This window comes from Pongo abelii, chromosome X (assembly GCF_028885655.2).
Source record: "Pongo abelii isolate AG06213 chromosome X, NHGRI_mPonAbe1-v2.0_pri, whole genome shotgun sequence".
NCBI classification, from domain to species: domain Eukaryota; kingdom Metazoa; phylum Chordata; class Mammalia; order Primates; family Hominidae; genus Pongo; species Pongo abelii.
The window spans coordinates 91,794,076-91,808,581 of NC_072008.2; the positions used below are offsets into that span (position 1 = coordinate 91,794,076).

The 14,506-nt window shown below is 39.6% G+C and overlaps 1 protein-coding gene across 6 annotated transcripts in view; it reads left to right on the top strand.

The window, feature by feature from the left end:
- The window catches only part of DACH2 (dachshund family transcription factor 2), a 672,286-nt gene that overhangs the window by 155,919 nt on the left and 501,861 nt on the right, over window positions 1–14,506 (top strand). The window lies entirely within an intron of this gene.

Genomic DNA, 14,506 nt, shown 5'->3' on the forward strand with positions numbered 1-14,506 from the left:
TGAAATGTTATCATAACATTGAAATAAGCTAATCACCATGATATGATTATTATACAATATATACATGTATTGAAACATCACACTGCACCCCATAAACTTGTACTATTATATCAGTTATATAATTTAAAAACTCATATTAAAAATCTTGTAGATCTAGTTCTAAAAAAGCTGAAATGTAATATGCAATGTTCCTTATTTTTAAAAGACAAATGGTTACAATGTTTCTGTTTAGGATAAAAGTAGATCTGTACCTTAATATGACATTGCACAGGAGGTTTCAGATACATAGTAAGTAGATATTTTGGGATGGAGCATATTCAAAGTAAATGAAACTGCATAAAGAATGGTGCCTGGAATGAATTATACTCCACTTGACACTTTCTTCTTCATTTCTCAATTTAAAACAACTGAGCGGCCATAGGTAAGCACTCTGAAGAAAACACCGACTCAACTTGAATGCAGGTCCTACTATTACTACCTGTGAAACTTGGAAAGTAATTTAACAATTTCAAACATCACTTTCCTCACTTGTAAACTGAGGGCAATTACAGACCTGCATCCTAGGGTTATTATTGGAATTAAATGATTTAATACATAGGTCTTTACACTATTATTTATATCTATGTTCTTTTTGTTTTTTTTAATATGATCCATTAGCAACTTCAAAAATTATAGTAGAAGATTGATGGTATGAAGACATACCTCATTTTATTGGACTTCACTTTATTGTGCTTCTCAGGTATTTCCTTTTTAAGAAGTTGTGGCAACCCCACATTAAGCAATTGTTTCAGCACTATATTTCTTATAGCATGTGCTCACTTTGTGCTGCTGTGTCACATTTTGGTAATTCTTGCAATACTGCAAATGGTTTCATTATTATTATATCTGTTATGGTGATCTATGATCAGTGATCTTTGATGTCCTCATTGTAATTGATTTGGAGCACCACAAACCATGCCCATGTAAAATGATGAACTTAATAAATGTGTATGTTCTCACTGCTCTACTGCTTGGCTATTTCTTAATCTCTCTCCCTCTCCTTGGGTCTCCCTATTCCCTGAGGCACAACAGTATTAATACCAGGCCAATTAATGATCCAGCAATGGCCTGTAAGCATTTAAGTGAAAGGAAGAATCACACATCTCTAGCTTTAAATCAAAAGCTAGAAATGGGCCAGGTGCCTTAGCTCACACATTTAATTACAGCACTTTGGGAGGCCTAGGCGAGAGGATCATTTGAGCCCAGGAGTTTGAGACCAGACTGGGAAATATAGCGAAACCTCATCTCTACAAGAAAATTAAAAAATTAGCTGAGCATACGGGTTCATGGCTGTAGTCCCAGCTGCTAGGGAGGCTGAAATAGGAGGATCACTTGGGCCCAGGGGGTCGAGGCTGCAGTGAGCCATGAGTGTGCCACTGCACTCCAACCTGGGTTACACATCAAGACTCTGTGTGGAAAAAAAAGAGGAGAGAAATGATTAAGCTTAGTGAAGCTTGTGGAAAACCTCTAAGATAGGCAAAAATCTAGGCCTTTTATGCCAAACAGTTATCCAGATCTTGAATGCAAGGGAAACGTTTTTGAGGAAAGTTAAAAGTGTTACATCAGTGAACGTACAGATAATAAGAAAGCGAAACAGGCTTTTGCTGATATGAAGAAAGTTTGTGTGGTCTGGCTAGATCAAATCAGCCACAACATTTCCTTGAGCCAAAGCCTAAACCAGAGCAAAGCCCTACCTCTCTTCAATTCTATGAAGGCTGAGAGAGATAACACGCTGCAGAAGAAAAGATGGAAGCTAGCCAAAGTCAGTTCATGAGGATTTAAGGAAAGAAGCTGTCTCCACAATATAAAACAGCGAGGTGAAGCAGCAAGTGCTGATTCAGAATGCAGCTAAGATAATTGAGGAAATTGTTTGGTTACATTAGACAACAGATTTTCAATGTAGATGAAACAGTCTCATAGGGGGATAACATGCTGTCTAGAAATTTGTAGCTGGAGAGAAATCAATGCCAGGCTTCAAAACGTCAAAAGACAGGCTGACTCTTTTGTTAGAGTCTAATGCAGTTGATGACTTTAGTTGAAACCAATGCTCATCTACCATCCTGAAAATCTTAAGGACCTTAAAAAATATGCTATATCTACTCTGCCTGTGCTTTGCAAATGGCACAACAAAACTTGGATGACAGACTGCACGTTTCTTTACAGCATGGTTTACTGAATATTTTAAGCCCACTATTGAAACCTACTGTTCAGAAAAAAAAGATTTCTCTCAATATATTACCGTTCATTGACAAAGCATCTGGTCACCCAAGAGCCGTGATGGAGATATACAGGAGATTCACGTTGTTTTCATGACTGCTAACATAGCATCCATTCTGCAGCCCATGGATCAAGGAGCAATTTTGATGTTCAAGTCTCTTTTTCTAAGGAATACATTTTGTAAGGCTACAGTGGCCACAGAAAGTGATTCATCTGATGGATCTGGAAAAAGCCCATTGAACACCTTCAGGAAAGGATTCATCATTCTAGTTGCCATTAAGAACATTTCTGACTTACAGGAGGAGGTCAGCATCAATAGGAGTTTGTAAAAAGTTGATTCCAGCCCTCAGGGATGACTGAGGTATTCAAAAGACTTCATTGGAAGATGTAACTGCAGATGTTGTAGTGAAGCTGCCTAGTTGTCTGGAGTAAATACTGAGGTTCTTGCTCTCACGGCCAAGGAAATCGAGGGTCATGGACACACACACACACAGAGAGAGAGAGAGAGAGAGAGAGGGAGATTGGAGCAGGAGTTTAATAGGCAAAAGAAAAGAACTGCTCTCTGTCATAGAGAGGGGTCTGAAGTGGGTTGCCAAGTTGTAGTAAAAATGTCAGGGATTTTATAAGTGGACTAGTGAGGAGGAGGTGTCTTATCTTCCTAAGTCCCGAAGATTTAGTTGGGACCAGGTATGCTATCTTTTTAGAGCAGAGTTTTCTATCAGCTCTTGCCCTGTTCCTTGATCATGTAAGCAGACTCAGTCTGTCCTGCTCTGTGCTGTTTTTTTTTGTTTGTTTTTTGTTTTTTGCTTATCTGGGAGGGAGAGTTTCTGTGCCTGTTCCCAGACATCTTCTTACAGTTGCAGGCATCCCCCATGTGTCTGCTTCTAGATTCCCTATCTTAGTGTGCCTGTGTCTGCTTCTAGATTCCTTATCTTAGTGGGCCTAAGGGGAAAGGAAAGTGTTTATTAAGGCCCACTGTTTTTACTGGGGCTCATTGTATGAGTGTGAAGTTTGGTGCTCACCCAGGAGACTCCCCACTCCTTCTGTGCCTGAGTTGTTTATCTGTGTTTTACAGCCTGATCTTCCAGGCTGTCTTTTTCTGGAAGAGAAGTGGTTTCTTTGAACTGCATGAGGTTAGAAAGGGAGCTATTTATGCTTTTTGTTGGAAGGAAAGTTTTCTGCAGGGGACTCTTTTCACTTGAACTGTCTACTCAAATAATTTCTATCTTCTACAACTTATTTCTCCTCTCAGGAATGGAATACCTAACGACTGTTAGGGGGAATTGGGCAATGACTTCTGGCTACTTCCTGCTGGAGGGAGGTGTTCTGTGGGGAACAGCAGCTAGGGCTCCTCCTGAGGTCGATCTCAGTGTCCCTGGTAGACGTAAATGTCATTTTCAATTTTGGCTCCATTTGCAGCACCATCTGAAGCTTGATGGCTTGTAGGCGAGAAGAGATAAACTTTACAAGGAGGTTTAGAATATAGGGTCCAAGGCCGGGCACGGTGGCTCATGCCTGTAATCCCAGCACTTTGGGAGTCTGAGGCAGGTGGATCGCGAGGTCAGAAGTTCAAGACCAGCCTGGCCAAGATGGTGAAACCCCATCTCTACTAAAAATACAAAAATTAGCAGAGTGTTGTGGTGGGTGCCTGTAATCCCAGCTACTTGGGAGGCTGAGGCAGAGAACTGCTTGAACCCGGGAGGCAGAGGTTGCAGTGAGCCAAGATTGCACCACTGCACTCCAGCCTGGGCAACAGAGTGAGACTCCATCTCAAAAAAAAAAAAAAAAAAAAGAAAAAAGGAATATAAGGTCCAAATGTGAGTATTAAGACTACCATTATTAGCGGGGGAACTGTAGGCCATAACCATGACAACAGAGTTTGTTTGATACCTGTGAACCATATAGATGGTTTGTGTTGTTGTAAGTGGGTGTATGGGGCTTGGCTTTGTTCAGCTTCCTTGGTCTTACTTTCTCCAAAAAAAGGAAACCTCTGGGTTATAGGTTATCTGGCAGGATTTGTAGGATAATTGCCCAGAACTAGAACATTGTTCAAGATTTTCTACATTACCCATCCCTTTTTGTTTTCTTTGAGACACAGCTGGAGATTTGTGGTTGGCTCACAGGAATAAGCATGGTTAGTTTAAAATGTAGGCAAAAACTTAAAAACAACTGAGACTAGAAGTTAATAGAAGATTTATGAAGTTTTAAAAGATAATTTTTCTCTCTTTAGTCCTCAATTTTGTTAAAAACAACTTATGATAGGACTGAGCTGTTTGCAAAATAAACTTTAGTCTTATACTTGGCCTGATTATTTGCATAAAGCACAGCAAGAGTGATCACCTTTACATAGGCCTTTTTTATTGGCTTTGTTGGAACTCTGTTTCACAAGGAATCTCAGATAGGACTTTTTAAAGCCAAGCCCAGCCATAGGTTTGTACTTTCAAATGCCTGTGAGTTGGGTAAACTTCTTTTTTCTTGAGGTTCCAAGAGCATGGGGTTCCTAGGCCTGTTAGAAAGTGACATTCTTTACTCACTGCAAGTTAGGAACCCTGTCTACACAGGGGCTGTGTAGACAAGGTGTGAGGCCAGTTTCCCAAGGGGCTTTTATTGGCTTTGCAAATCAAGCTTGACTCCTTAAAGGGAAATACACCCTTTCAGTCAAAGTCTTGGTGAAACAACCAGTTTTTCCAATTGTGTCCTGTTGCAAAATGAAATGGATTCTTATTGCACTGATGCAAACAACTATATTGTTATAAGTCAAGAATACTTGCAACCAGTTTCTGAATTCTAGAGGAATCAGGCAGAGCAAACAAATATGTTTCAAACCTTGTTTACGGGAGTATACCTTATTTAGTTGTTAAAGGCTGTAGTTAGCTCAAGACAGGTTTCCTTGAGGGTCAGCAATGTTCCAAGCATAAGTCAAAAAATTGCTTTAGTTTTCTATAATTCAGTCCATTCCATTAACTCTCATTCTGCTTGATATTTGTAAACATTTCAGCTTTTTATGAGTGCTGTACATTTTTCTGTTATCAGAAACCTGCATTTAAGAGCACCTATTAAAATTCCACAGATGATTATAAACTATTTTTTATTTTGAACAAGATGAAAACAAGATAAAAATTGTCTGTAAATGACAAAATGTCCAGGGTGGTTACAATCAAGAGCATGATTGACAAATTTGATTATTACCATTGGCTTACAATAACCCAACATAACAACCTTAATTGTGATTAATAGCACATATTTCAACACTAGAACCTTAGACATCCCATACAGTTTTGGAACATATCTTAATATTATTCTCTAAGATATAACCTGAAGTGCATTAGACATCATTTTGGCAATTCCATGTACCTAAACATGTTAAATAATCCTATTTACCTCTCTTCCGGATGCTCCAGGGGCCCTCTGTAGCACCCAAAAGCCAGGGATCAGGAAGGACAACCTTGAGACTAAAGTTTGATTTTGGGAACCTGTTAAAGATGTTCAAAATTTAAAACACTTGATATTATGAAATAGAATTTTAGATTACCATAAGTTACTTATTTTTCCAAAATGATGAGTCAAAAATTTGAAAAAGCAAAAACCACTCATCAGCCTTTTCTATTACATGAAAATCATGTTCAAGAGAGAAAGTTAGATTTTACCCTTGCATTAATTTGCTATTAATGTTAACCTTAATTTTTTAATGAAACCTTATAGACAATTATATTCAATTTTAACCAGTTTGACCATAAGGTGAGATTTTTACATACCTGTTATAATTGACGAGTTTTGCTAAAGAGCAGATTGGCATTTTAAGAAAACCTTGTTGCGCTTTTATTTCAGAGTTTAATTTACAGAAAAAAAACCGTATAATACCCTTTAGTTAATAGGTTCACACAGAGTTTCCTTTGCAAGATTAATTTTTACAGTCTTTTCACAATTTGCTTAAACCTTCCACTTTAATTTAATTTAACACAATTCTTTATTTCTAGGCAGAATGTACGTGTCCCTGCCTTCTTATAATCTTTAACTAAAAACATATTTTACTGTTTTTTTACTCACCTTGTATGCAAATCCATGTTCAGTAGTCTCAATTACATGTCATAGCTCTTAGCAATTTTTCACTTCAATGTAAAACCTGATAAGTTGTTTTAATTATGTACTAGATGCAGATAAAATTTGACTCCTTTCAGCATAGTTAGGGTCATGGTTATTTCCATATGTTCCTAGGCCTTGCCAATTGTGAAGCAGGTAAGTTGACAGTTTTTAAAGGCCAAAGAAGCAGTTACAACCTTAAAACATTTAGCAAACCTAGTATCTGACCTGTATAATTTAGACCACATTTTTACACCTTGAAGACATTTGTATTTTACCAATAATTCCTAACACTGTTTTTATTTTTAAAGATTAAAGTTGCGTGAACTGAAAGGTACCACAGCTTTTACTTTTCTCTTAAAAATATTTGATTTAAGTGCTTATTTTTCTTAGGAAAATTAATTAGAGCTCTTTTTAAATAGACAGTACACACATAACACATATGTAACCACACAGACAAACAGAAGAAGATCCAGTAGTTATAAGATTTTTCATTTGCTAATTTCCCAATTGGATTATTGGCCTGTGGGTGAGACCCTTTAAGAACAGGGCCAGGAAGACAGTTTCCAGGGCCTAATAACCAAGCATAGCCAGAAGACAAAGACATATTTTGAGAGGTAATAATTCACCTCTAATTCCAGGAGTTCAATGAGGAAAACAGAGATTTTTTCCAAAATGGGATTTGTGGCACCTTTTGTTTTCCCTAGGAGTCCCTGGCCACCAGAAGTTATTTTAGGGTCTTTCATGCATGCACCAAGAGTGTCAAGACACACTGAAAAAAAGTAATACAGTTGACTGAGAAAAAAACCTTTTCCAGGAAAACTAGATCTATGAAGAGAAAAACATAAAGGCCTTTAAAATATACCCATAGCTTGGATATCCACTTTCAATTAAGCTGAGCACTCTTTAAGAAAATCCTTTTTCATTAATTAAACCATTACAGAGAATGTAAACAGTGATTCTTACCATTTTTCCCCCAATTTGCACCACTACCTGTTCACAGTCACATTTAGTTTCTCCAGTTTTCTCTGGGAAAAAGTGGTTGGACTCAGGCAAGGGCAGGTTTTCAACTGGACTGCAGATCCCTTTAGCAGCAAAGCTTGATAATTGAGGAGGCAATTGTCTGTTAGCTAAAGCCTTTCCTTAAAGGCCAGCGGTCCTGCTATATTGTGTGGGGTGTAAACAGTTAAGTTATTCCGCATGGTTAACCTAGTGGCCTCTGGCACCAGCAAAACCACTACTGCAACTGTGGTTTGCAGGAGGCAGGCTGACCATACTTTAGCCACTAAGCTAAGTTCCTTGGTTAAGTAGCCATTGGCTTTTGATTTGGACCTCAAGCCATAGGTAAAACTTCCAGGGCCATTTCCTTCCTTTTTGACACATAGAGACTGAATGCTTTCCCTATGGGAAGACTGAGGGCTGGTGTTTTAAGGAAGGCTTGCTTTAGCTGGTTAAAGGCTTTTTGAGCCTCAGATTCCCAAGTGGGGGAGGGGGTGAGTTTTAACCTTTTGAGTTTTTCTTACGAGATGGTATAAAGGGTGAGCCATTTCTCTGTACCCAGGTACTCACAGTCTGAAAAATTCAGTAATGCCCAATAATCCCCTTAACTGTTAAAGGAAATGGGCTTAATCTTCTCCTCACCTGGTACTCTAGTTCCTTCTAATAAGACTAGACCTAGGTTCTTTACTGAAGTCTGACAGAGCTGAGCTTTAGATTTTGAAACCCTATATCCCCTTTCAGCTAAGAAATTGAAGAGGGTCTTAGTGCCTTCCTGAGACCTCCTTGGTCCCAACCAAAAAATAATATTGTTATTATTAGGCGCAGAGGAGAGTGTCATTTACACACTGCAAAGTTTCAACTTGATAGTGAGAAAAACTAGAAAGAATTTTAAACAGGGCCTGTGTAAGCAACTTCCTCCCAATATCAGGGGCTTTCTGAGGAATGAACCTTTTCTTTACTGAATTGGGAGACAAGGAGGTGTGTTTTACTAAAACCTCTCTCAGTCTTTCTAAAAAGGCAGGGAGATTTTCATCTGGTTTCTGGTTCAACAAGGACAGTTTAGAATAATTAAGAGGTTTGGTCCTAGTCCTTTGGCCCTCTAATATGCACATTTAAAAGTGTTTCCTTTTCCATTCATCGATGGGGTCACAGGCCATCTAGTCAGGATTGTCAAGAAGTATGGCCTCTCTACTTATTGGGAATGGTTTTTCCATTATTTCCTCACCTTCCTTATCTCCCCTTTTCCTTTTTGTTCTACTATAGGGACATATTGTTCATCTCTGAACTTTTCTGCTGCTTGAAAAGCTGGCTGCTTTTCAGCTGCAGTGAGGGTTTGGCCTAGAAGCAACATAGCATCTCTCCATGTAAGATTAAACACTTGGGTTAAATTTTGGAAAGCCTGTATATATTTATCAGGGTCATCAGAGAACCTGCATATATCCTTCTTTATTTGTCTAAAGTCTTGCAATAAGCAGGGAACTGGTACTCTAGTGGTGCCCCTTCCATCTGGCATTTCTTTTAGGAGTAGTATTGAAACTTGGACAATGGGGAGCTTTGGAGATGGTGGAGCTGGAGGAGCTCATGGTGCAGTTGGAAGGGGCACCAGATGAGGGAAACTGGAAGCACTGGGGCACTTAGGAGTCACCGCCAATGGTTCCTCCAAAACTCGCTCTTCTGACTTAGGGGAACTACTCTCCACAGACCTGCCTGATTTGATTGCTAAGAGGGCTGAGTCGATTGTGCAATGCTTGATCTAATAGTTGGATAATATTAAAATTAAGGATCCTTTCCACAGGTCAGTTTTGTTCATTCCCAAGATGGTAAGAAGGCCATGGTAAGAAGATGTCTCCTTGTGCAAAAGAAAATGAGCGGCTTTTTCTTTAGAGTTTTGGGGTCAAAGGAGTTCAAAATGCACTCCAGAGGAGTGTGGGCCAAAGATGGCTTGCTACCCATCCTAGAAAAGAGACAAGATAAGAGGCATCCCTCAGTCTCCTTGTTCTTTTTAGTGTGACCCAAGGTGGAGGGGAAGACAGTGGGGGCGCCCCCACCAACTATTCTCCCTCTTTGGTCCCTGGGTCCTAGCACCATAATTGCCACCGTATGGTTGCAGGTATGACCCTCAAACATGGGACCAGAGGAAGAAGTTAATGGGGCTAGTCACACTTGCCTATGTGACCTTATTCCTCTGCCTGGTTATTGCCCTTTGACCTCCATGACTTGTATGAACTGCATGGCTCCTTGATGGATGAATCTCAGGAGAGATTATGTAACAGTTGCATTTGAGCAAGGCCCCTTAATGGAGGGAGTGTACTGGACTGAGCTTTATACTCTGCTGTTATAGACTGGAATAGAGAATTTATTCTTAGGTGGTGGTTCCAGTTAACTTTCAGACATAAAATCCCCTTTCTATTTAGATGCCATTCTAGTTGTAGACACAATAGGTGTCTTAAGAAAACATAAGGGTCAAATGGTGGCATTCCTGCTAATGGAGAGAGTATCGAGACTAAAATTTGTTTTTAGAGGACATTTTTCTCCTCACTGCTGAAAGCAGAGTTCTCCTGCTCACAGAGGGGGCATAAGGTTTGGTCTCTAGCAGAGGGACGTAAAAGGGAGAAGAATTGGAAAGCTAGAGAGAGGCTTTCGCCAAAGGGCAGACAAAGTTCCCCATGGAGAGGATTCCTATTCCACTAGGTGGCGCTGTAAGCCTTGAAATTCCAGGCAGTAACTTTGCCTCCATATGCTCTCTAAACAAAGGATGGAGAGGGAAGTCAGACATTTGGCAAGCTGTCTCCACAACATACCTCCTAGCAGGAGAAAGTTACTTCACCTCATAGAGGGACTATCCAGTTTGACTGGGCAGTGCTGGCTCCTTACATGGAAAAAGAAATAGCCTAGGTGGAGAGAAGGACATTCACTGGGGTACGGAGTAACCTCCTACTCAACCCCAGGAAGTGTTATCATTAGGAGTTAAACAGTCTTTGAGATATGGAACATGAAGTCCCCCTGTCTGTAGAAAGTCACAAAAACAGCAATCTCTTGACCTGCATGCCTGGTTGCTAAGCCTGCCTAATTGAATTATTTCCCGGGGCTGTAAAAACTCCTGCAGCATTGCATACGGAGAGGGGATGGGAGACATGGTGACCACGGAAGGAAAGAAGGAAAATAAAATGTGCAATAGGAAAGCTTGGAGATCCTATGTCTGACAACCAGTCGGGCATAGGGGGCTGGTTGGGGCTAGGGTCAGCCTAGGAGCCTTTGGACAACACCAGGGTGTAGCTCTCATCAGAAATCCTCAGTTGCTCCAGGACCTATTCCAGCCCTGCACAACGGCAAAGTTCTCCATGAAAGGAAACTTGTTTGGACAGAGCCAACATTCCTAGCACCCTGAGGGTACTGGGTGATTGACTAAGTCCTCCCCAGCAAGCCTCACATCTGAGTCTTCAAGACCGGCGGCTAGCCCTCATGGCTCATTAATCAGCTGACAGATGCTCGGTTTTTAAAATAGCTCTTTGAGAGAATAAAAACTGAGTACAGGAAACCTTGGAAATGAAAGTAGAGAGTCTGCTCCTTTACTCACTTTTCCGGTGAATTCGCCTTCTAATCCTAGGCGAGCCCCCCAAATGAAGCAACTTTATTGTCTGGGGTAAATCTTCCAGACTGCTGTTTGTTAGAAGAGAAGTGATTTCTTTGAACTGCGTGAGGTTAGAAAGGGATTTCTGAGCTTCTTTTTGTTAGATGGAAAGTTTTCTGCCAGGGAATCTTTTTACGCTGTCTAGCCAAATAATTTCTTTCTATCTCCTATAACAGTAGAAAGAGCAAGAGAACTAGATTTAGAAGTGGAGCCTGAATATGTGACTGAATTGCTGCAACCTCATTTTAAAACTTGAATGGCTAGGGAGTTCCTTCCTATGGATGACCAAAGACAGTGGTTTCTTGAGAGGGAGTCTATCCCTGGTGAAGATGCTGTGAACATTGCCGAAATGACAATAAAGTGTTTAGAATATTATATAAACTTAGTTGATAAAGCAGTGGTAGAGTTTGAGAGGATTGACTCCAATTTTGAAAGTTCTACTGTGGGTAAAATGCTATCAAACGGCATCACATACTACAGAGAAATATTTTGTGAAAGAAGTCAATTGATGTGTCAAACTCACTGTTGTTTTTTTTTGTTTTGTTTTGAGATGGAGTCTCCCTCTGTGGCCCAGGCTGGAGTGCAGTGGCATGATCTCGGCTCACTGCAAGCTCCGCCTCCCGGGTTCACGCCATTCTCCTGCCTCAGCCTCCCAAGTAGCTGGGACTACAGGCACCCACCACCACGCCCAGCTAATTTTTTGTATTTTTAGTAGAAATGGGGTTTCACCATGTTAGCCAGGATGGTCTCAATCTCCTGACCTCGTGATCCACTGTTGTCTTATTTTAAGAAATTGTCACAGCCACTCAAGCCTTCAGCAGATCCCACCCTGATCAGTCAGAAGCCATCAATATATGGGACCAGCTGGTGGTGCCTCCACCAGCAAAAGTATTAGGACTTGCCTAAGGCTCAGATGATTGTTAGCAATTTTTAGCAATAATATATTTTTAGATTAAGATACGTACATGGTTTTTTGGATATCATGTGATTGCAAACTGAGTAGGCTACAGTATAGTGTAAACATAACTTTTCTATGCACTGGGAAAGGAAAAAAATTGTGACTTGGTTTATTGTGATATTTACTTTATTGTGGTGGCCTGAAACCCAACCCGTAATATCTCCAAACCTGTATTTCAGGCTCATATAATGTTGATGTTGCTATGTGAATATCTGGTATCTAAAAGGTATCTAAAGCATATGACTTTCATGTCAGTATACACTTGCCAGTGAGCTCATGCTTAATTGAGTATGCCACAGGTTCCACCAGAAGTTCAAGAGAAATGAGTGAAGTGAAAGAGAGATGGAATGAGAGAGAGAGAGAGAGAGGAAAAAGTTTTATGATCTTTTAATATCATTTTAATATCAAGTTAGATGACTCTGATTGTCCTTGGAAATGCTCTTGCAGAAATGTGATTCATATTGGGAGCTCAGCTTTTATTGAGGATTGAATTAAGTTTTTGTCATATAAACAACAATTTTGAATCTATTTTAATGACATTTTCTTTAATGGTCAATTTTTAATATTTTAATTTAATTTTCATTGTCACCATTTGGTATTATAAAGCTTATGCAATCAACTTGATGCAATTTTAGTGAGATCAGTTACTACTCATCACTGTTGCATAATTTGTAAATGTGAACTGGAAGTAAAAATTTTCACACAACATTTCCAACTTTAGAAGTGCCGTTATTGTGGAGTGTTGTTACATTTAGGTAAATTCTGTAATTGTAACAAGGTGAACAGAGTTTTGCCTTACAGATAGACTATTACAGTATAGCAGAAAAAGTGGGAGCTTTGGAGTAGATAGATATGGGTTTGATCCTTGCTCAGCTACTAGCTGCGATTTTGGGTAAATCAGTTAAATCAGTTTTTCTGAGCCTCAGGATTTTTTTTATTTTTCATTTGGATTAGTAATATATCTCTAAATGAGTTGTTGGAGGACTTCACTAAATATTGTATGTAAAACATCTATCAAGTGTTTGCATGCAAATAACTACTTTTGAAAAATTTGAATTTTTCACTTTGTCAGGCTACTCCCTTGAACTTCTCCACTGGTCACCATTTATACAGAATACAATGCAAATGGCACATCCTAGAATTATGCAATATGTAGTCCTTCTTTGCATTTAAAAATATCTATATCTGGCCGGGCACAGTGGCTCACGCCTGTAATCCCAGCACTTTGGGAGGCTGAGGTGGGCGAATTACGAGGTCAGGAGTTCGAGAGCAGCCTGGCCAACATGGTGAAACTCTGTCTCTACAAAAAATTAGCTGGGCATAGTGGCAGGCACCTGTAATTTCAGCTACTTGGAGGGCTGAGGCAGGAGAATCGCTTGAACCCAGGAGGCGGAGGTTGTAGTGAGCCAAGATTTTGCCACTGCACTCCAGTTAGGGTGATGGAGTGAGTGAGACTCCGTAAAAGTTAAAAAATTATACACACACACACACATATGTATATATATATAATTTTTTAACTTATTTTGGATTCAGCAGGGTATATATTGCAGTTTTGTTACAAAGGTATATTGGGTGATGCTGAGGTTTGGAGTGCGAATGAATCTGTCACTCAGGCAGTGAGCATAATACTCAATAGGTAGTTTTTCATCTCTTGCCCTTCTCCCTTTTTGGCCCTCCTGTGTCCCTCAGTATTTGTTTTCCTTATCCTTATGTCCATGTGTAACCAATGTTTCGCTCCCACTTATAAGTGAGAACATATGGTTAAAAAATCTATTTATTAAGGGATTTTACATTCTAGGTAATAAAGAGGTAAATTTCAGGTTGGATGTGTTCAAAACCATTCCAAATGGCACTACCTTTTGTATGTAATGAAGACGTCAAGTAAAGGAAATAACCATCAGTCGGTTCATGTATCCATCCACCCATCTACTCATGTATTCATTCATTTAACAGATATTTTTCAAGAGTTGACTGTGTGCCAGGCACCATCATAGATGCTTAAATCTGTATGAGTGGATGAAAATGAAATACAGATTTGAACTTTAGTAATTACACCCACCCTGAGGGATAAAATTATACAATTACTTTTTTAAAAACAAGCGTTCTCTGGTAGTAGATGTAAACTAAATAAGATATCTGGAAATCTTCATACTTCCTCTTCACTCAGGACATCTGCCCAATATTCTTTCAGTTGTCACTATGAAATATGGGGCACTTTAGAAAATGAATAGTGAAACATAAATGGAAAGGAGCTGTTACTTATAAATACTCCTTTTATCATTACTTGCAGTTTCTGGTGCTTTACCTGCCTCTGGTTTTGTTTCTCTCCAAGACACACATACATCATTCTCAGGCCAGTCTTTCTCCTTAGGCTTTAAGAAATTTGTAGAGGGATTTATGCGATCTGAAGAGAAACCAGAGTATATGGGATCTAATTAAACTAAAGAGCTTCTGCACAGCATAGGAAACTACCATCAGAGTGAACAGGCAACCTACAAAATGGGAGAAAATTTTTGCAACCTACTCATCTGACAAAGGGCTAATATCCAGAATCTACAGTGAACTCCAACAAATTTACAAGA